The sequence below is a fragment of the Hirundo rustica genome, chromosome 5, assembly GCF_015227805.2.
Source record: "Hirundo rustica isolate bHirRus1 chromosome 5, bHirRus1.pri.v3, whole genome shotgun sequence".
In the NCBI taxonomy this organism is placed as follows: Eukaryota; Metazoa; Chordata; class Aves; order Passeriformes; family Hirundinidae; genus Hirundo; species Hirundo rustica.
The window spans coordinates 31,694,477-31,718,547 of NC_053454.1; the positions used below are offsets into that span (position 1 = coordinate 31,694,477).

General features: G+C 36.7%; 1 protein-coding gene across 8 annotated transcripts in view; it reads left to right on the forward strand.

Moving 5' to 3' along the window:
• SORBS2 (sorbin and SH3 domain containing 2) overlaps positions 1-24,071 on the forward strand; it is a 147,344-nt gene that overhangs the window by 13,046 nt on the left and 110,227 nt on the right. For all 8 annotated transcript variants that reach the window (XM_058420505.1, XM_058420506.1, XM_058420507.1 and 5 more), the window contains one exon: positions 5,422-5,542. The gene's annotated coding sequence lies outside the window, so the exon portion shown is untranslated. The remainder of the gene's footprint in view (positions 1-5,421; positions 5,543-24,071) is intronic.

A 24,071-nucleotide genomic window follows, 5' to 3' on the forward strand; every position in this document is an offset into this window, starting at 1 on the left:
TAAAATTACTTAATTAGTAAAGCTAAGGACTGTTTTTCATATATATCCCTTACTTTTTCATTACTAGGCTGGCAGCTTAGCAAATTGGCAGAAAACCATTGTGTTAATTATTGAGAAGCCTAAATTCCTTTGTGGATTTAGTCATGGTAATTGGAATAGAAGCTCAATACAGAGTGCGGAGGTGTAAAGCTGGCCTAGCCGTAATCTGGTGGTTTAAGAAATAGCAGAATGGCGTTAGGCCTTGTGTGCTCTGTAACATAAGTCTTTCTGAAGCGGAAGGAAGGATTTGGGACTTGTGCTACTTCTGTGGATTTCTTTTTCCTAATGTGGACCAGCAGCTCGAGAGTGGCATCTGCACACAGGATCATGGCCCCAGAGCTTGGTGATGGCAGTTCTCCCTTGAGAAATGAATGCAGTTTTATCCATAGATAACTCTGGGAAGGTGCTAATATTTCAGAGTATATTGTTCGGGTGTAAATATTTCAGAGTAACTGAAGGAAGTTGCTCAAACTTTCCTTTCTCCTAGGTAAGTTTTTTCTTTCTTAAGCTTGAAGTATGTGATTACTCTATGAAAGAGGGCCAGTGTCCTCAAAAGACCAGACAATAGCATGACACTTGGTATTGTGCCACGGAAGTGGGAGATGTGACTGTAAATCCTGCTGGAAGTTTAATACAGGTTTTCCATATCCGTGGCAGATGTTTTCACGTCCATCAGTACAGTGTTTTTAAAAATAACATGGTAGCATAACATCATCTTCCATGGTTTTGATAAAGAATGGAAAAAAACTGAGAATATCTTTTGGATATTTGCGCCTCAGATTTAAGATTGGTAAAACACAAGGCTGTACAGGACAGCTGTCACCAAAGTCATCTCATTAAGGCAAGACATTGCATGATTGGTTCAGGAGGAGGATTTTAGCTAACTGTTAAAAGACATACAGATGCTTAGAAATTTGGGTAGTAATATAAAATGGGTATTTTAAAAATTGCCACTTTTCATTTGGGCTCAGGAGACCCTGTTACTTGCATTGGTAAGTCACAGGTTGAGAGTCCTAGCTTGTTTACATTTCTGATGTTTAGGCCTTTAGGAAAACTCCACTCCGTTATGCCCTCAGCATCCTCCCAAAAAACAACTAGGGTCTTACACAGGAGTTAAGCACATTCTAGCAGAAAACAGGCCTGAAGGACAAATAACTTTGTACCAAGTTCTTGAAACAATGGCCTAGCAATGTATATTAAGAGTGAGATTAACAATAAGCTTCTGTTCCCCGTTTCCGGAAAAGGCCTTTTCATATTTATTTTCCTGTTCATTTTTAACTGTTTGCTCTTGGAACATAGGAAGTTAGTTTTACTAGCAAAATAGGCAGGCATGTTATCCTGTTGGGCCAGTTTCAGAATGATAGCTGCAGTGGCTGCAGTCACTTTTCACATCATTGTGAGAGCAGTTACATGGTTGGCGCCCAGTTATATGGAATTGGCTAAAGTATTGGAATTGGTTCTAACAGATGACTAAGAGGCTTGAAATATTTAGATAATATGCTTTCAATAGTTGGAGGGGTTTAAATGCCTGTGATTTCACTTCAAAGTTGAGAGTATCCTTATGTTTTAATGTAGTTATTTGGTGCTGATTTAAAAGTATAATAATATTAACAGATTCTATATGGTATAATTGTGTTATTAAACATTAAAAGTTATAACATAGCTGTTTATTATAACTGTAAAATGTCTTGCAAAAAATGGCTAGGGGTTTCAGTCTAACATAAATCTAAAGTCAAAAATGAGAACTCAGTATAGCTAGAGACATTTGGTGTCTTCTAAAGAGAATGCAGGTCTGCTGTTCTGCAGAACAGCAGCAGAGTGAACTCTTCATCAAACATGTGCTATTTTGCAGACCAGTTCATGTTAATAACATGAGAGTGTGATTCTTTGTACTTGTGGTCTTGATCCATGTCTTTCAAATGCATGAGTTATCTGTAGAACACTTACAAGACAAATTCAGAAGGCTGCTTTGATACTTTGAGTAAAGGCGTCCATGGCACTGAGTTTAGTTAACACATGTTCATGCATTTTAACACATTACATTATATAGGATTAACCACAAATAATTCTGTATATGACCTATGTGTAGCAAGGTATTCCATCCTGTCCAGGACCATGGCCACCCTTCTTAATAGCTCCGTTGCTTTTCAGCAGTGGAGGCTACTGAAAGCACACTGACATTGGGGGGGGGAAAAAAAAAAAAAAAAGTCTTATTTGTAAGATCCATCAAGTTCATATATGTTAAATCACTTTTGAGACTAGGTGAAGTCCAGGAAAAAGCATGTGATCCATTGCTTTCCTTCTGTAGATTTTTTTTCCCTGCACTCTAAAAAATACTAATTTCAGAGATTTGAGATAATCGGTTCTATGAATGAATACTCTCAAGGGAGACTTCTGAAAACAAAGTACCTCTGTTTTGCTTCCATTCTCTAACATCAAATTCATTTGATGTTACTTGTCATAGTTCAGATGAAATTCATGAACTATGGTTGTTTGGAAAACAAAAAATTAACAAATGAAAGAAATCATAGGCATACTCCTCATTTCTTCCAGAGGCGGGTAACATGCAATTCATTTAGACATACTATCATACTACTCAAAGGTATTGCACTAATATTAAAGTATATTATTAGAAACATATATAGACTAGTACAAGGAAAAGGAGTCATTACACCTGGCTGTTCACTTCCGTATCTTGAAATGTTCAGGGACACTTCTCAAATAAGTATTTTCCTTCAGCCATTCCACATGAAGCTTCAGTACCTCAACTGTGTTTGAAAGGCTAGACTTAGAAAAATCATGATTTCCTTTATATGAATCTGTGCAGTGAAGCAGGTATGCAAATTTTCTCTCAGTATTTTGAACAACCTTCTGTATCTCTTACCTGTCAAGATTCTTTCCTCTGATTTATGAAAATCTCTATAGTTCCTGTCGTGTAGTGTCTGGGCATGGAGCTCCTGGAGACTTGGGCCAAATACCCACATCAGCAGTGTGAACTGTATACTTCTTGGCCATGTTTGAATTCTTTAATACTAAAAATTGATTAAATCACACTGGAGTGGGTCACTGAAGAAATTATATTCGTAATTTTAGTACTGCTGATAGCCATAAAATGAAAGAGATTTTTGTCAGTCTCAAAAAAGCATAAGGTGACAGTCTTGTGTCACAGAGTAGTGATATATTTGTCTGTTTTACTTAGGAACATGCATATTCATTTATCGTTGAGATCTAAATGATATATGTGACACTTCTGACATCTCATGTTTCCTGTGGATAAAGATGATCTGATTTGTATGCTGTACCTAAAGCATCTTAGTATATATTGAAACAGTGTGTATGTCTTGTTTAGTAAATGCTATAAATACTAATAGGTAAGCTGTCATTTACTTACACAAATACAGTTGCAGAGTGTGTGTGAAGAAACAAGGTACCAAAATGGCTTAAGTGCTGATGGTGACTCAGCTAATGGTAAATCTGTCTTCTGAGAAAATGCCTCTGAGAAGAAATGCTGAGCTGCCAAGTGTTGTGTATTAAATTATGTCAGTAGTAAATTGATACTGTTAATAATGCAAGTTTTGTGTTTGTGTAGTATTAGTATTCACCATGTGGATATTTATTGATTTAGCTTGTAACCATCACATGAAAGCATTATGGATGGCAAGGTAATGTAGAATCTGACACTAGTGGTCTGGTAGATACAGGTCTTGTATTTATTTACAAACCATACTGCATGTTCCACCTGACCATAACAGCTCTCAAGCTGGCTATAACTCACACATTATCTGAAATTTAAGCTATTGGAGTCCTTAAATATCTTTGTTCATGAATCTCAAATATAAACGGAGCTTTTTATCTTTGCTGAAATAGTTTTGTGGTAAAATGATAGTCTTAAACTAGACATCAGGAATGAAGTAGCAATAATGATTAATTTAATAGGTTGGTATTTAGAGTTTGTGGGTTTTGTTGTAGCTTATTTAACTGCTGTATCACTGAAAATAGCTGAGATCAAATGGAAAGGATGCTTTTGAGCTAACACAGAATGAATTTGCGCTATATTTTTACGTTTGGCTGCTTTTTCATTATTAAGTGTTCTATAGCTAATTATTTTTATGCAATTCTTCAGAAAAAAATGTTCTTTTCGTGTTTGTTTATTATGATGAGCATTGCTTTAGTCTTTTAACAGTTTACTAAATAGCTTGTAACTGGCATCATGTTTCATGTGTCCATGTAACTTCCAAACAGCTACTGTTCACAAATAAATCAGAAATTAGGGTGTCCCATGGTATTCTAAAATGTTATTGAATTAATGTGCTTAAGTAGATGTGACTGGAAATATTGCAGATATGGAAACATTTTGCAATCTTGCCACACAAGCCTGTTTTAGGTTTTGAGCTGTGAGAGTAACTTTATGTTTCATAACCTTTCCGTGAACAAAAGTAACAATTTTTTAATTGATGTTGTTTGGGGAGTTTTTCTGAGGAAGCAAAACCAAGAATTGTTGAGACGTATAGAGAGAAGTTATAGAGAGGGATATGTTGGAAGCTTTCTCCTCACCCAGAAGAAGCTGCAAAAAAGCGGTGATAATTTTTCACTGACTCAGTTTATCTGTGTTTTCTTAAACTTCAAAGTAATTAGCTTTTATGTACCCATCAAGATGTTCAGGGTCTTTTCCTAGAGTCATTAATTTGTATTGATACTTTCTGTTTCACAGTGTTTTTACATTATGGGAAGGTAAGTTGGTTGTTTGGCAATGTGACAGAGGAGGACAGGGAGATATTTCTCATGGCACTGAATGGCCCTGGTCAAAAAAACAAAAGGAGTGCCAGCAGCTTCAGGTCACTAGGTTTCCAAAATTGTACTGTTGCTGAAAGTGGAAAGTTGAGATGCAAACTAGAAACAAACTACTGGCTTCAGTCTTGGTATACTGATTTGTCCTGTCCTTGGATGTGTATACCAGACACATATGGATGGACTTCAGTGCAAATAGAATTACACCCATCTGAGATGAAACCTTGTGTAAGGAAGGCAAAAGATATCCTTCACAGTAAAAAAATCCATGGTGGTTCATTGTCTGAGCTAAAAGTTATAGTCTTCAAGGTCCCTGATTTCCTTGTTAACAGTAATTTGGTTTGGTTTTTCCCTTCAATAGTGGTAGTTCCCTGCTCCTTCTGTTTCTTTAAATAAAAAATTGGACAAAGAACAAAGGTTTTTTGCTATGGATTTCCTGATTTTTTTTAAATTTTTTTTTAGCTTGGGTTGGGAGGCTGCTTGTTTTGTATTGCATTTTCATTTTGATAGTAGGCAAGCCCATTACTACTGAAAATAGCTCAAATGTTCTTAGAAAAAAAAGCACCTTAGACTCTTTCTCTTTTTCTTTTGCAGACTGTTGCATGTGAGTTAAATTAATTTCTTTAGAGAAACCTTCATAAAGGGCTAAATAAACAAGGTCTACATATACAGAAATTTCTGCTGCATTTGAGACACAGCTAAACTCGTCTGTCTGGTAAGTCATACTTTTCTTAAAGATTTGTTTTTCTTCCTGCCCTTATGACTTGCATTCTTGAGTTTCTAATTCGTGTTCAAAGAAAACCAGCTTTGGCTTGCTGGTAGTTCTGGTGCATTTTGTATGTGAAGTACAAAGACTAATATCCAAAGGCATTACTGTGCTGCTTTTACAAACTTCAGAATAGTATCTATGATTCTGTATGGTACTTTGGTATACACGAAGTTTAATCATTTATCTAGTACTTTGTTCTCAAAATTTTAAAGCAAAAGTGGTGATTGTTCTGTCTTGGATTTACCTGTTTGAATGTTCTGTGTTTAATAAATTAACTTAAGAATGTGTATTGCAAAGTATATTTGGTGTCAAGTCAGAGTTTAAAAATAAACTTTCCCAACATTCATTCATGTCTCATAGAGTTTTGGTCTCACCACTTCTAGATGAAATAGATTGATGTTATTAAATACAACAATTTATTTTTCTTGGTGATGTGCCTATTTCATGGAACAGTAAGCATACTTGTCAGTAGTCTTTAATTGATCATGTAATTCTGTAACAGTTCTATTAAAGGTATTTGTCTTATAGTTTCTTTGGGTTTTGATTGTACAGCTTGAAACATTTTTTTTTCTTTGATTATGAAGTAATCACTGAGTTTGACCCAAACAAAAGCAATTTTGTCCTCCACCTTCTATTTTTATTCTTTACTGCAATGAAATGAAGGTGGTCTTGGAAGAGCAGAGAATATTTTGCTCCGTGCTGAGGTTTTTCTAAGCAGTTGGCTGGCATTAGATGGCACCCTATATATACCCAGTCCATCTAATCACTTATGCTGCGATGCTTTCACTCACCACAGTTACTGTGTACTTACATACTGCATGCCCTAGTTCTGCAGAGTTCATTTTGCAGGCTTTGCTGTAGCCCTAACATCAGTCTATTAAAAAAAAAAAAAAAGGCAAAAACTCAGTGGCATATTTAATATAAGTGTTATATTTAATGTAAAGCAATAGTTATCTTTTCATAGAAAAAAACCCAAGCAACACAGATCAACACTCTTACATAAAAGTTGTTCAGAGGCTTTCCAATTAAGTTTTAGTAAGAAGCTTTCCATCTTATTTTTGAATAAAAAGAGAGAAATTGAAATGGATGTCTAAATTTCATAAAAAAATATCTTTCTTGTTTTACATTGTTGGTTTTCATATAAAAGGAGTTTGTCACCTGAGAATTACTTCTCAAAAAGCTGAAGCTTCTGAAGGAAATTAGGACATCTCAGAGGTCATGCTGCAATTATTGTTTGATCTATTTAGAAATATGTAATCCCTTAACATATCCAAAAACATAGCTGGATACGCATAGATAGGCTGCATAATAGACAAATAGACAAAAATATATACCAATTATTTTTCATTAAAAACAGTGCTTGAACTGGTCAAAGTAAGGGCCAGTGATCATCTATTAATGGTCATTTTTAATTCATGTGAGTTTGAATTTACCATATGTTTTGCACTTAATTTTTGAGTGAAAACCAGGGCTGACTTAGAGGAACTTGTATCTGGCATGCTAACACAACCCAAACTTTAGCTGAGTGAACTTGGCACAAAATTCAGCTTAAGAGAGAAAATCTCAGGAGAGCAGTGGAATTCTTCTCCTTGAATAAGTATACCTCAGCATTCATAGGGAACAAATGGTAACATTTTGTGCAACTTTCTGCTTTTGACAGTGTGTCTTTGTTCACTTCCCAAAAGGGGTGTCAAATAAATTGGAAAAAAACCCAAAACGACAACAACAACAACCACAAACCCCTTTCTTATTTGAATTTTTTATTTCACTTAATTATATGGTCCCAAGGAACCCATTAAATCTGGGATGGCTTAGCACCATTGTTTATAACTCTTTGTGTATGTAGAAAAAAGGCTGAGTTAAAACAGTTTGGTTATACAACTCTGTTCCCTCCTCACTGTCTTTGTGAGCTCAAATAGGAGGTTAGGAGGCAGGTGTATCTATAAGCATTTTATGATGGAATTATTTTATCAAAGTGTCTCAGAAAATGTTTTCTTTTTGCCCAACAAAATATGAAATTACTGAACTGTTACCTTGAGAAACAAATGATCACGATAACTTAGATTTCTTGTTAAAAGCTTTGTGCTAAGAAAGACTTTATCGTAATGTGCTGTTTAGTCATGAGGTTACTTCCATGGTGTGGTCTTTTGTTCATTTACTGATGAATGTGGAGTTTTATTGGAGATGTTCTGTGTGGGGTTCTCATCTATGATCTAAGCATATCAGCAGATAATAGTAATATGGTGAAACTGCATGTATTTAATATGTGGCAATGCTGGAGAAGAAAAAGGTATTTTGAAAACTTGAAATCAAGACCTCGTGATAGAGGAAGTTAATCTGAGTAAAAGGCCATACTGCAGCCATCTCTTCCTCACATTAGCTGCAGACTGGGGATATATCAAAATGCAGATACTGAGAACATTTGTGTGTGGGACCTGTGAGTTGTGTCTGCACTAGACTGCCTGTCCATGTGGTACTTTCAGATGGCAATACATAGCTCTGGGAAAAGTCTGTGTTGGGATTCTCTATGTAACCAACTGCTTTAGTGGTTTGCAATTTTTATGGCATCCCGGTTATCTCGTGTCTGCAGTAATGCAAAATTGCAATGCCTCTTTGTTGGCTTTGAAGCTTAGGCTGTGCTTAACCTTTTGATTGATCCAAATGAAACAGGAACTAGCAGGATTCACAGCTTCTCACAGTAGCCTCTGCTCATCATCATTTATCTGTGGTTTGGGGGAAGAGGTTAAAATTAATTTATTAATACTCAAGTACAGCAGTCAGCATATCTTGTCAGAATTAATAATTTTAACTAGTGTCCAAACTTGTGGTTGCTTAACTTTTCTAAGAAAACCACTTTCTTTTAGATAAACATTTTCTATGTTCTGCAAAATACTTTTGGTATTCATTTTCCATCTTAAAAATAAAAGTAATAGTTACAAATCAAAAGCAGGTACTTTTGCTTATGAAACAATGACTGATTTTCACTTCTGGCCCAAGGCTTGAGTTTCATTTGATTCTAATTTGCATATAAGTTTGAAAAGTACTTATTTGGGAATAAAGTTGCATGATACATGGCAGAGAATTCACCTTTTCAGCCACAGGACCACAGAATGGATAAGGCTGGAAAGAAGCACAGTGAGGTCTTCTGGTCCCACATCCCTGCACTTATGTGCTTGTACTTTATTGAGAAAATAAGTACATAAAGAAATTTTCTTTATTAAGAAGGTAAGAAAAGTGCTTTTAAGCACTTTCTCTGCCTAAGTAAACTAATAAGTATGCTTTAATCTGTTTTGCAGTGGCTCACATAAGGCATTATCTGTTTATACTGGTAAGACTGCATTTGTGTCTTAAGAATTAGTATGTTTCCTTACTGACTTATGTCCCTAAATGTTTAATGCTGTTAGAATGTTTAATTCTGTGTCGTCTTTACTGCTGGACATGACTTGGGCACCCAGGCTCCTTCCACACTTGAGACTGCCAATGACTTGTTTCCCAGAAAGGTTCCCTGTAACAGTCATTTAGTACAAATGCACTTAGAAAGGAACTGTCCTGGTGCAAAGGAGGCTTTTGACATGTGTATCTTTCCTAGTCTATGCAAAAACAACAGGTGAAAAATGTAGCAGCAGCTCCAGCCTTTTGAAGCTGAAAGTCCAAGACACAGGTTCCTGTGTGCAAGTAGCCTCTCAACTTTGAAAGTTCTCCTTGAGGCACCAGCAGAGGATTCTCTTACTTGTGTCATTTATCTTGATAGAGCTGGTGAGCTGAGACGTGAGGTGCAGCTGAATGCAGCAGAACTGTATGCGTGACCATCAATCTCTGTGAGGCCTCTGGACCTTCTGGAAAGCAGTGGATTTCTTCTCCAAAGTCAAAAAATGTTGAAAAAAGAACAGGGATAAACATTTTGTATATCTAATAATGTACTAGTGTCTTATTTAATTCCTGGGAGGGAAAGAAGCAGAAGAGGTGCTAATGGGAAGAAAAGCTATGTTGCTCAAGTAAAGGGACAGTTGATTTGGAGAATGAGTCCTCTGTCTTGGTAAGATTGAGTCTTTCAGAACAGTCAAGTTCTGACCAGTGGATGGAATTTTTCAAGAGTTTTCATAGCCTTCAATATGCAGAATTAGCTAATTAATCTTCCCACAGTGATGGTTAGTCAAATAAAGGCACTTAGAACTTGCTGTTAGAGGTCTGTTGGATCTCCAGATGTGTAAAATCACCTTTTGGTTCCTACTTCCCTACTGAGTCCTGCACAGAGCTTTTCAGTGCTGAAAAGAGAATCTGATGGCTGATTTTAGGAATGTTACAGCTCAGACCCAAAGTAATAGTTTAAAAGTGGGAGTTAAACTCATGTAAGACTTGGTTAAAAAGAAGGATATGAAATGTGTGTGCATTAAACAAGAAATTTAGATGTTATGGCTTAAAGCCTGGGGACATTCTAATGTACTAAAAGATTCTGCTTTTTCCTGTGACAAAAACACAGGAAAATTGTGTAAACACACTTAGACTTCTGTAAGCAGAATTAAGCTAGTGTTGAAAGTTTTTGAAAAATCTTCCTTAAAGTGTGTCTCAACTTTATCTGCAGGCAGGTTCCTAAAGGCCTACCTGTAATGCAATAGCTTAATGTTTAAAGCTGTATCACCACTTCTTAGTGATACCTCAATAATATGTTCTCATAAAACATTTTTGCAGTAATAGTTTTGCATTAAAAGAAAGATTCTTAATTAAAATTGAGCAGAGGTACAGGTTAAATCTACTGTTTGAATGGAATTAAATTTTGACTTGAGAGTGAAATTTCTCAAAAGTGCTATTATCACACACCTTTTATAAAAACAAAACCAGGACCAACTAAACAAAATAAAACTGCAACAAAGCCCCAAAACTTTGGAATTAAAAGGGTGAAAAATAACTAGGCAAACATCTGAATTCCTGGAAGGCATATAGATGTATTGCAAATGGGCTGTCTGGATTACTTTGAACTTTTAAGTCCTGCATAGTTTGTATATGCTTGTGCAAAGGTTTCTATGCACTGACCTCTCCACCCCTGTCTGGATTTCCCTCCTTTATGTAAATAGAATAAGCATAAGTCCACTGACTTGGAAGTAACTGTAGGGTTTCTTGCTTCGTAGCAGCTGACTGCATGGTGGTTTTCTAGCAAAACACTTAAGTGACAGGCGGCAGGTCAGCATGGTGTTGATCTGTCTTCCTGGGATCTAGGAAGCCTCATCCAAACGACTTAGATTTCTGTAGTGAGATGTGCCAAGTGTTAGGTTGCAAAACCAGATTATTCATCAAGAAAATTTACATTTTTCTAGACAGGTATTAAAATACACATATTAATAATAAGGAATGGGTAGAACAGCTGAAATCAACAGAGTGCTGACTTCTAATCAGAATTTGAACAAAACCATTCAACTTCAGATTGAGAATACCATTATGTGACATAGGTAAGGAGCATGCTTTTGTTAAATTTTCAGATCTTTGAATTCTTTAGGGCCAGTAGAATGAAAAGCAATAGTGCAACAGGAATGCTCTAATATTTGCAGTCTGTTCTGCTCTTAGCAATAATATTTAAGTGCTTGGCCAGAATATTTGTTTAGAGTTGGAGAGCTGTTTCCCGTTTAAATCTGAGCTCCTTTGAGGAAGTCATTTACAGGCCAGCAAACACAACAGAGCAAGTTTGAAAGACCTTTGAGTCAGCTGGTTGAACTACTTATTACAAAATGTTTTTTCATTGAGTTTACTAACTTGTCTGTCAATTATCTGACAAACCAGACTGGCCTGGACAAAGGTTGTTCATAATCTTAAGGCTTTAAAAAATTTGAGTGTGTGTCTGAGCCTTTTGAACTGTCACAAACAGCTCTGCACTTGCAGAATACTTGATTATTCAGTGCTACAAACTCTGTCTACCTATCTGTGCTACAACTCCATGCCAAGATTGCTAGTGTAACCAGCAAATCACTGTCCTGCTGTGGGAAATCAAGAAAACAACCTCAAAGTTCAATATAAGACCGTTGAGTTAAGACCATAGTAGTTGGTTTGGCCCTTCAGATATAGCTGTGCTGCTGACATGAGCTGTGACATGTCAAACCTCCAGCTCTCAGTCACTTCTTTGATAGCTACGTCATGTTATGCTGTTATTGGCAAAGTGTCGTTGCCTTTCACACTGGCATCTGTAAAAGTCACTGTGATTATTTTCTGTACAGCATTTGCGTGTTGTATTCACAGATGGTTTTCAGTCACAGCAATTTGGTTATGTGAAGTCAGTGAAATGCTTTAGTCCATTTGACACAGGCAATTCTCTGCTGGCAAAGCAGTATCTCCTGAAATGAGACCTCATGTGTTCCAGTCTGGCCTGGCCTTTTCTGTGTGACGAGCACACAGAATGAGCAAGACATTTAAACTGCTCTATCTCTCTGTCACTACAGGGTCAGCCCAAGATATATTTATCCATTGATGCTAGAGTAGTTTTGGTTTTGCACTTCATTCCAAACATTTTTTGTGGAATAAGTACTGGTTGGTTTGTTCCATTTTTTTTTCTAGACAATATACAAAGGATGATTACATTTCAGCATTCAAGTGCGTATTTGCAAGAAACGTGTTTGACTAATTGTGACTAGGTAAAACTTCACACTAGATTAGCACTCAATTGGAAGATGCTCAGGTACAGTTAGAGTATAAGGAATTAAGCTGATGTGTCATACTTCAAAATCTGTGGGACAAAAGATCTCCTTTTGGACCAGATGTCTTTTGGCTTTTTTAAATAGGATTATTTCTGACCACAATGACCTGCATGAGAATCTGATTTCTGAATTATATCATCGACTTAGCTATGGATATGAATTTATGGGAAGAGAAAAGAACAAGCTATAATAACAACTTTTTTTTTTCTTTTTTTTTTTTCCTTTTTTTTTTTTTTTTTTCCCTCTAATGGACTTAATTCAGGCTGCTTATCAAATTTTGTCTTTTTGGAATAATTCTGCCTTGATGACTGTGATAGATATAAAACTGGTTTGTTTGTTTGTTTGTTTGTTTTTGTTTTTCTTGTTTTTCTTGCTTTCTGAAATCTAATGGATTTCAGAACTTGATGACCTTTGCTGAAAATAACTTGACTAGCTGGAGCCATAACAAGACACAGTTCTGTGAATGCACGTGGTTAAGGCTCAGCTCTCTATATGGTATTTATCATTCCACAGATAGACTAGTTAAAGAAATAGAAGAAATAGAAAATCAGTCATGAGGGTGAAATATAAAACTTAAAAAAAACTTTCCTAAATTATCTTTATAACTAATTATGAACTTGAGCAGTACTTTCACTATTAAAGTATTGTTACTGAAACACATGTTGTTTTTTCTCCTCTGTATTGGGGGTGCATATTGAAGCTTTTATACTTTGTGCTTATGCTGAGGGGCGGTGATAGGTCAAACTAGATCTATAAATTTTCCCATCTAGAGGCAAGTCAGAGTCCCCTGACTTTAGTGATATTCATGATATTCTCTCAGCATTATTGCTGAATGTTCAGTGGCAAATTCAGTCTTTTGGTGCAATTACATTGCTTTTTACAATTCAGCTGCAAGTGAGGACATGATCTTTTGATCCTTTTGAAGGTTTTCTTCATTTTCATATTTGCTATGCCTGCCTACTAAGATTGCAGTAAAAAGGTTTCCTTGGATCCAAGAAATATATACTACTTTAATAAAGAATTTTACCAGAATTGTTACTGCTAGCTTTTTTAAAATGTGATAGACCAAGGTCATGGTATAGTCAAACATTCTGCTCATTTGTTGCCAGGATGCAATTTCAGTGCTTGAAAGGGTGGCGGAATTCAAAAGCTTCATTAAGACCTTTGGTACAGTCATCTGTTTTTCTCTGCTGGTATTTTCTGCCTGTGAGCATGAAAGTTCCAGAGTGGCTTTCCAGAGCTGTGTCTTGGAGAACACTGGGGTGCTACAAGCTGCTCTCCTAAGGTAAGGGAAGGGCAGCTCCCTCAGTGGCTGTGGGGTGCCTCAGGATACAGGTGTATCCTCACACATAACCTTGTAGCAATACCAATAGCCAGTCCTATAAATCCATCAGTAGGTGTAAAGGGTAAAGTTTGTTATGTGCGAGGAAAGCCTAATTGACGAAAGGGAAGGAAGCAGGAAGTTGTCTCAATTTTTTTAATGTTGCAAATAGTTTGGTGATTGTCAAATGGACATTTAACTATATATGAACACAAGCCCTAAGCCAACTTCAGTCTTGATTGAATTTACTTTTCTGAAAGTAAGGGGATTTCAGTGTTGTGATCTGAAGGAATTTTTCATATGCTTCAGGGATGCTTGGGTGAATAGAGATGCTGTTGCAAAGTAGATTTTGTCAGTCTAAGCTTTCAATTGCTTGGTTCTTGCAGGTGCAGCATTCCCATTTTCTGCCTGGCCCTCTATTACAAATTTTTTTTTTTTTTTTTCAACAGTATTCCCTTTCACATTGACAGTTGCTTAGTACTGGGAATTAAAATAGTACTTGTGAGAAATTAGTTCTATTTAGACCAGGCAGTTTACATGAAGTCATTCTGTACTGCTAACACTGCAACTAAATTTCAAATTACCTTTTAAATTGTATAACTTATTCTATTTTCTGTTGCTGTATTTTAGAGATTGGGAGTAGCTTTAATGCAACAATGATACATTTTAAGTCCATACTAACGGTGAAAAATATTTTTAAAACTTGTTACTCGGGGGGGGGGGGGGGGGGGGGGGTTGTTGCCCTTTTGATACAAAGCATAGTATCTGTCACAAATGGACAAACCGTTCTTTGGAAATGACATTTTCCTCTGAATATGACTGAGTAATTTATTTTGTCCCTATTTCTAATGTCAGAATTTATTTAAATACTATCATTCATCTTTGTGGCCAATTCTTAATCTTCTCCTTTTGCTGTAACATTGTAGTAGGAATATTATTGATGTCAGGGTCTAGAGCAACGCAAAGGTTATATAGTTAAGAGCATTTTTTTACTGTTTGTTTGAAGCTGCATTTATAATATTAGAAACAAAATAGAATATTCTGACAGGAGATGATATAAGTAGAAATATTATTACAAACTGTCTTTCAGAATTATTCAGCGCTAGATCACTGTGTAATGCAACTAATGTGGTTAATCAGTTGTCATTCCTCAGCTTCCTTAGTGTGCTAACTCTGGAATGATGAAGTCCTTCTGGCCTAGACAGAGGTACTAGTTTCGCAGCTGGTACCAAGATCTCAGATAAGCTTGTCTGACTAGTTGCTTGTTTTCAATGGTACAATTAAGGACATTAGGCAGTGAACTGTTAATCTGAACCGCCTTGCATATGGAGTGTATGTGAACTGCAGGCCAACTATGCTCACATTTTCAAAATAATGTTTTAATCAATATAATTTATCTAACTGAAAATGTATATGCAAAAGCAGGCATTAGTTTTTGTTCCTAGTTGTAGGATTAGTTCTTATTTATCCCATGTCAAGTGATCTGTAGACCTAACATGGCAGAAGCAGAAATGACGGGGAAAGGAGATGCACCTTTCCTGATGAAGGCAGGATCCCAGATTGAGCTGAACTTTAGAACTCTGTAACTTGGTTTTGGTAGCCTTTGTAGGAAATGGAGAAAAATTACTGTTTTGTACACAACATTCAAGTGGAATATAACCTAATAGTCTCAGATCAGTAGTCTTACCTTTGAATATAACATTGAGCAGACATGAGTTTATTTTAAGATTCCTCTGAGATGTACAGTTTAGCAGAATCTGCTTCCCAAGTAATAAAAATTAGATTCCAGGAGTATTTTTAAATGTCATACCATTAACTTTTAGAGCAGAAGATAAGGGTGGTATTAACAAATGATAACTCTAGCCTTCTTGGGGCATTCCCCATAACTGCTTAAATGTGTGACGGAACAATGTTGCCAAGGGCAGGCAAGTTCAGATACTTGCCTGTTATTGCCTTCTGAAGAAAGCTTTGTTGGTCTGTTTCAATAGACAGGGATGAAACATGGGAAATAAGTTGTCATCGCTAAAAGTTAGCCTGAGTTACTTTACCTTCGTGCCACTGCATGGCCCACACACCATTCTTTTTCCCTTTACCTCGAAAGAACAGATGACTTGAAAATTCAAAGATATCACTGTTAGGTGGCATATGCTACCATGACTGCCATGCAGAAAATACCAGGTTTGCCTGGATCCAAGCAACCATGTAAAGTTAAAATATGTAATATGAAACCCCCTTGCATGTGCACAATAGTTTTCTTGTATATTTTACTAACCGGGCATCTTCAATCTAGGAGGTTTTTTATATTATGGGTGACAGTACTGCAGCGGGTGCTTCATAGCTGGCACATTGGTTAGCAGCCGTAGCGGTGGTACCTTGCCTTGCACATGTCCCTCCACTTGCACGTGTCTGGATGACCTGGGGACTTGGAGCATTGCATAGAGAATGTGTGTTGTGCTGTAGAGACACTAACTTGGAAGCCAGGCTCTTCACTTTCCCTGAGCTGCGGAATTCCTCTTATCTGAAGTCATTAATGACTTCTAGTTAGTCCCAGGGTATTTGGTTTGGGTTTTCTTTTCAGCAAATGGCTGGAGTGTGTCTCCTGTGAACACAGGCTTTGAGAGTTAGGGCTGTTTATCCTGGAGAAGAGAAGGATCCAATGTGACATTATAGCCCCTTCCATTACTTAAAAGGGGGCTTACAGAAGGGCTGGAGATGTACTTTTCATGAGGCTGTGTAGTGACAGGACAAGGAGGAATTGTCTTAAGCTGAAAGGGAGTAGGTTTAGGTTAGGTATGGTGGAGAAATTCTTTACTCTGAGAGTGGTGAGACACTGGCACAGGTTTTCCAGAGAGGTTGTAGACCCCCCCATCCCTGGAGGTGGTGGTTCAAGACCAGACTGAATAGGGCTCTGTTCAGCCTGGTCTAGTGGAAGGTTCCTAGCCCATGGAAGTAGATGATCTTTAAGGTCCCTTCCAACCCTAACCATTCAATGACTGTGAAAAAAAGTTTTTAAAGCCTGATGCAAGGCTATATTTAATTTTTCTCTTTTGTCAAAACTGTATTTAAATCTTCCCCTTTCCTTCATATTTTTCACTTATGTTTCAGAAGTAATCATTCGTAATGTTAAAATTTATCAGGTTGGTTTTGCACAGGGTAACTGCTTATGCAGTTCTTTGAAATAAGCTCATTTCAGGGGTAAGTTTATACCTGATTTCATAAAAAGTTATGTTACACCCGTTAGGAAGGTGATGAACTCTAGAAGTGGGTAGGAGTGACTGGGAAGGCAAACACCACTGCAGTAGTTTTTGTGCCAAAACAAGTTCACTATTTAACTATACCTTTTTTCCTTCTGCTAGAAAGATTTTTTTTTTTTTCTTTTTCCCCCAAAGGACTATACCTAACATATACAGTAAATTGGTTTCATATAGAATGCATTTATTCCTTTGTTCTTTTCAGGTAAGATCTAGCTGGGTGTTGATGACCTCTACTGCTTGACCTACACATAAATAAAATTACTAGCACAACTCCTTTCTCTGTCTCACTCCAAGCAGCACCAAAGCAGTCCTGAGGTACAGGATTACAGAAAGTCAATAAAAGCACACCAGAGTAGAGAAATAAACTCCTAAATAAACCATATCTTCCCACACTCTTGAGGTGCCCTGTTTTTAAGTCTCTAATGGAAAATAGAGAGTGATCAATGGGATTGTGTTTAATATGAAGTGCCTTTTTTGAGCTGCTCAGGTGAACTCTGAGTGAACTAATATGATGGAAGAAAACCTGGTTTAGACAGTCATCTTACATCAGTGCATTTGAAAAATTAATAGACATGTGGTAAGCAATGGGGTATTCATCACAGCAGGTCACCGATAATTGTCAGCTTTCCCAGTCCCCTGAGGAGAGATAAGTATCCATTTATTCTTCTGTCAAGGCAACTGTATACTACCCCATATATTAGGTTATATAAAAGGCTTCTGTTTAATCAGAAATGTGACTGTTCTTCTGCTGCGTCCTTAACAACAAATTTTTAGCTGAATTTTGAATGAAATTCTGAAATACTTATGCAAAAGCAGTCTTCAGCTGTATAGTTTCTTGATATATAGCTCACTAACATGATAGAAGGCTAGCCGTTACTTTCTTAAAAAAAAATCACCCCCATGCCTTCTACTACTCTAAAAAGCAGAATCAGTTAAATATGAGCTTAAAAAGACAGAGATAATAGTGTATTTCAAATCACAAATTAAATTCTACTATACAGCAAAAACTGGAGAACAAACAGATGCAAATTACTCTTTTGATAATTTTGCACTGGAATTTTAAAAATCAAAGAGTGTTCCTGGGTATAAAATATTCACAGCTTATATGGAATTTTCATAAAGCCTTACATTGGGTGCATCTCAAGTTTTACTGTACTTTGCCTTGTTCATTAAACATTGAAGTATCTTCATGTATTGACTTCACACATCATCTTTAATGTCAAATGCTGATAATCAGAACTTCTAAAACTTGTACAATGCATGTGGAATTCGCTTATTGATATCTATCATAGTAGTTGCTGCAGACTTAAATCCTGGGGAGTATAGAGACTTTGGATACAGTAAGTGGGAAATCTGTCAGGAGGTCCTGCAAGCAGGTGAAAAACTTAACATGATGGCAGTGTTGATAACATTAAATCATAATACAGTACTAAGGATTGGATATAAGGAAAAAATTCTTCACAGAAAGAGTGGGCAGGCACTGGGAAGTGTTAGAATCACCATTCCCAGAAGTATTAAAAAACTATGTCAATGTGTCCCTTGCAGTTATGGTTTAGTGATGAACACCGTGGTGCAAGGTTGGACTCAACAATCAAGAAGTCTTTCCCAAATATAAAGGTTCTATGATCATAAGGATTCTAAGATATGGGAATTCCTCCACTGTTTTTCTAGCTTGTCCTTGAATTCTCCATAGAACAGTATCCATGATGATCTGTATCCCATTAGGATCTCAGCTGTGTCTAGCAAGAGGGAATAGACTAGGATTTCACTGTAGAGTCTGCACATTAGTAGTTGTTTCGAAGGAGGTCTTGTGTAGTGAAAACTAGCTTTAATTTTTAATTTTGGGGAGAAAAAAGAAAAATTGGAACTCTGTAGCATAGACACCTTGTGAATATCCTAGGGGCAAGACTTGTTTTTTATGTGTTCTGGCCTATAAACACTTAGATTATTGTCCAAGAGATGGTCTCAGCCATTCTCTTTAAAAAGTCTCAAAAAATTAGATTAATCTTTTAATAGTTCTTTGTCTTAAAGGCTAAAAATTAAATACACGCCTCCCTTCCTCATACTGGTTTTGTAAGTACAAATAATCACTGTCATTACTTTAATTTCAGTACCTCATTTCATGTGTCAACAGCAGCATTACTGATGTTGTAATAGCTTCTACCTTATGAATTCCTTTTTATTAGTGAATACATTTTCAGATTGTTTCCATTTATTAACAAAGTGCCTTTCTCTATGAATTTAGGTGGTTATGTTTTTGTCCTGAGATCTTGTTCTTAACAGAATTCACAATTCTGAAAGCTACACTACATCTTACATATGTGTACTCCTGTTGCAGTCGAGCTGCTTAGGCACAAAACAATCTCATTCCCTGTCCACAAGGAGGGAAATGCATCTGGATTCTCCTATGCTATGCAAGCTAGCCTAACATTTATCCATGTCCAGCATTTCTGTCAGAAGATTGTCAGAAAAACCAGCAATGCAGTTATTTCAGTTATTATAAAAAAACAATACTCTGTCTAGGAAAGTGAGATAGGGAGGCAGAGGGTGCCATGGAGTATTTTTTTTACAGTTAGAAAGGTACAAGTGTTCAGGGAGAACTAAGGTGAAGACTTCAAATTCTGCTGCTGGAAACCTGGCAGTACTCAAGTGATGTAGAAACTTGAGACCTATCATATTAACTCTTCAAAGAAATGTAAACCCTTAAGAATCATCATAAATGATAATATGCATTTGGGCTTGGGACAGATGTACAGTAGAACTTCAAAAGCATTAAAACCTATAACTCAAACCATTTCAATGAGCAAAGATGCTCCTTAGAAAAGGATTGAGAATCCTGTGAAGTAACGTTTTAAAAATTATAGACCTGAAATTCAGTATTTCTGCAAGACTTTGGTTGGACTCACTGAACTTTAGGCTCTTTACTAATGTGCCAGAACTGTGATTCCATATGTAGCCAACTGCAGCTTAATCAGAGGGAAATTTGATCTGGAATAGGATTAATTACTCCTTGAAAGTACTCATATGGTTTGCTCACATAAACAGGAGTTCCAAAAGAAATTACTCAGCTTTAAGTAAATGCAGCGATTCTAGCCCTTTAACCTCTCTGGCTATTTCTTCTCACTTTATGCACAAGTGTTTGTGTGTCGTGAAGTCTCACTTCTGTATCTCCTAAAAATTTCAACTTTGCTTAAATTTGAAATATGTACCCAAAGCTTGAAAAGAAATTCTACTTGTCCCCAAATCAGAAAGTAGGGTAGCTCCAGGTACAGAGAATGACGTATTTAATTTTAATTCCTTATAAAATTTCTGGTTTGAAGTTTTTAACTGCCTTACCCTAAATGGCTGATACTGTCAATACCCCTGAAATGTAGTGTTTCTGCAGCTGCTAAATTGCATGCATTAAAGTAAATTGGGATTCCTGCAGACGTCTGATGAAACAATTTAGAACGCTTAGTTTAATCTAGTTCTAAGAACCCACTCCTGCCAGTATTGCTTTACATAAGTGATTTAGATTCTAATTTTCGTTTATGGGCTCAGCTTGAGGGAGGAATGTTTGTCTCTGCTATTCTTCCTTGAATGGCTGGAGGAAAACCTGTGAAATACATCCTCTTGGAAGAGGCTGAGTCCCCAAAAATAAAAGTTTTCTTGGGCAGCACTAGAATTCACAGAAGCATATGCTGCACTTGCCTTGGCATGACGCAACTGTGGAGCATGTCTTAGGGGAGACTTTCTGTCTAGGCAAGCATAAAAATCCCTTCTGTGCTGAGGCCACCAATTAGTGACAAATACGGTGACAATTCTGTTTTTCTGATAAGTAGTAAATAAGCTATGCACAGACAAATTCATTCCACACTTTGAAAAATTGTGAATACTTTTAAGTGAGGGAGGTTACAGTAGTTGTTCAACATGAGAAGTTCGGACCCTGTGTGTAAGGTGTAAAACAACAACAAAGGAATTACTGTGAAATTATCTTAATACATGACAGGATACGTTATTTGGAGTATATTTGACTTCAGGTTGCCAGTGCCACCCATGGGAGTTGTTCAAAACAGTATCTTAAGATTTCTTTTGACAGAAGAAAGAGGTTTAGGCCTTGGAATTATTTTTCTCAGTGCTGTCTCTAACAAGCAGTGCTGGCCACCCTAAATCCTGTGTCCATGGCTTGGCTGAATGAGCTTTTTCTTCCTAATGGCAACCTTCCTGCACCTAAGGGATAACAGATGAGTTTTGACAAAACTGGAACAAGGTTTTTTAAAGAAACAAACAAGCACACAGAAAAAAGTTGCAGAATGTGCTGGGTTTAAAGAAAATTCAAAAATTCTTTTTATGCAATGGTAGAAATCCTTCAAAAGATTTCTACCACTGCATAATATTAGAGTCTCCCTAATATCCTGACAGAACAGAACACTGAAAATTGCAAGTGAACGCATAAATAAACTTTCCATCTCCCAGTTTTTCTTCCTTACTTAAAGGAAACAAACTGGCAAAACACCTTAAAATAACAATCTCTTAAGTTGCAAATGTGTAATCCAGTATAAAGTATGTTGAGGATTTATTTTATGTATGAACAGATTTCCAGTGACTCTGGAGTCCTGAGTGGCTTTTCATTATCAGCAGTTTTTTGGTGACAGGAAAGTATCTAATTTAGTCATCTGGGAAGCAACACAGTTTGAAAAAACAACTTTCTGCTTTTAGAATCTCTTGATAGAGAAGACACAGTTTTTCCATGTTAACGCATCTTTGAATAGAATTCACACCAGGTTGTCAGAATTTTGCTTTTAAATCAAGTATTGTGCTAAAAAAATGTTGATCTGCAGCACCATCTCAGAAGCAGAGAAAATCATTAGGTTTAATTAGGATCAAATATTTGTTAAGCACTGGTAGATGAATTGAGTCTATTCAGTAATAGAGAAATTGTTTTGGGGTAATTTGCTGTAGTAGTAACACATGAGGCATGCATGATTGAATAAATCTGCAAAGAGATCTTTTTTTCTTGTGAGTTGTTTTTCATTTAGAGCAGCAGTTTTATTTACATTGTATATGATTTTTTCCATTGTTCTTAGACATCTGAATGAAAATTTATTTTGAAGCCTCCGTTGTTAAATTGGTAAGTCAATGTTCCTAAAAGTATTATATCTCCTCATACATTCTTAGGTATCATTTTTCACTTGTAGCAAATGCAAGTATGGGGAAATTGGTGAGATGATGAGAAACTCATGAAGAGTTTGTGCAATGCATTTTTAGCGTCTGAGTATACTATTCTGTGATAATGTAACAAACAAGAACCCAGGTAAGAAAACTGAATATGAACTATAGTTTATGTTTTTTAGCATTACAGCCTGTTGGCTAAATTCTGGGCCTGTCAATGAGATGCATTTCATGTTTATTTACTGGAAGTCAGTCACTATTGAGTAGCTTCAAGGTGTAATTTTGAATGTCTACAACAAACATTCTTACTAAGGACCAACTTACTGAGGTCTACAATTATGACTCAGGTTCAGAGTTGTCTCATTTTGAAGCTACAGTGTTTTATTTTGTCTTTAGTAGGGACAAACAGGTAAAACCAAGTGTAAATGCACAAGATAATATGGATAAGCTGAACAGAGGAAATAATTCAGCCAGCAGTTGTCTGGACGTATCAGCTGTATGACCTCTAGATAGATGCTAAAGCTTTATCTATGCTACAGGGTTTCAGAAGGAAGAATTACAATCATTTTTTTATTGAGTCCCAATGCGAGAATAGTTTGTAAAGATTCATAACAGTAAGTAGTCGTCATATGGTAATCTGACTTGTTTCTAGAAAGAAATTTTTAAATTAGGGCTGACCTTTTCCGAAAATCAAGAAACACTGCTCAAAGGGAGTTCATTTCTTCACTTAGTCTCTAAACCCCAAAGAAATTATCTTTGCAAACTAATGAAGATAAAATTAAGCACTGTAGCCTGTGGCACCTCCTTCAAAGCTTTAAATGTAAATGTAAGGGTAGGAATTAGGTCAACCATTTTCTGGATATATTTTTCTGATAGTGCTTAGTATACTGTTGAAACTGTAGAAGGCTGTATTTTCTGCCTCTCTAAAATTGTCAAGGAGCAGTGGAAGCTTGTTTGAGAGTGGCCTCATGGCTTTGAGTATAGCATGTTGATGGCATTTCAGTTCCAGTCTCTTAGGTGTCATTAAAAATGGTGATGGAGTTCATTTTATTCCTGCTAATAAAGTGATGAGTTTGAAAATGGGGGGATCCACATTTGAAAGGCACCAAAGTGCGAGGCTAAGATCTCTGGGCAACATCTTTGTCAACAGCCCGTAGTGGTCAATGGTGATCCCAGCAGTATCCAGCCATCTTCAGCATTTAAGTGACAAGTGAGGAGATGCTGCAGTTTCTCAGGTTTAATAAGGGCACTGTAATGTAATTGTTGTCTTTTGATGGACCAATGCACACAAACCCTGAGATCATTCTGTCTGGGGAAATGCTCTGTGTGGTCTGTGACAGCAGCCGGTCTCTTTGCTCCCAGATCCCTCAAGTGCACAGGGTCTGGTGACTGATTCAGCACAGGGGCAGGCATACTATTTGCTGAAGGTGATTGTAAACAAGCCACAACAAAAGTGCTTGGCAGTGTCAAGCCACTGAGGATTCTTTTTTAATTGGGTGTTCCTCTTTTTTAATTAGGTGTTCCCAAATGGTCAAGAAACCCCAACCCAAGTTTTTGCATAGTGTCTTTTGTTCTGTTGTGTCCAATTCCTGAGTGCTTTCCAGTTAATTGTATTAACTTTCTCCTGCTGAGATGACCACAGTTGGTTAGACAACACCAAAGTTGTGGCTTCAATGCCCATAGGGGCCATTCATTTAGGAGATGGAGTCAATGATCCTTCTGGGTCTCTTCTGACTCAGAATATTCTGTAAACTTCTGTTGGTGTCATGAAGATGTCCTCAGAACTAAACCTGGTCAAATAAGGTACCTGCTAAAAAAATAAATGAGCAATTTTTTTGGTGGCTGTTGAAGAAAGAGTATTTCCATTAAGTGTTCTGTCACAGGATGTGGGAGTGTTTTTATTAAGTTTTATACAAATATTATTGTACTACACAAACTACCTGAGATTAACAGTAGATGTATACTTTGTAACTTAGCAGTGATGCAACTCAAAACAGGGTTTGTAAGTTTCTCTAGGAGACAAAATCAGAAAATGTGGAAGCTGCATGGGTTCTGGTAATAAGGGCAGA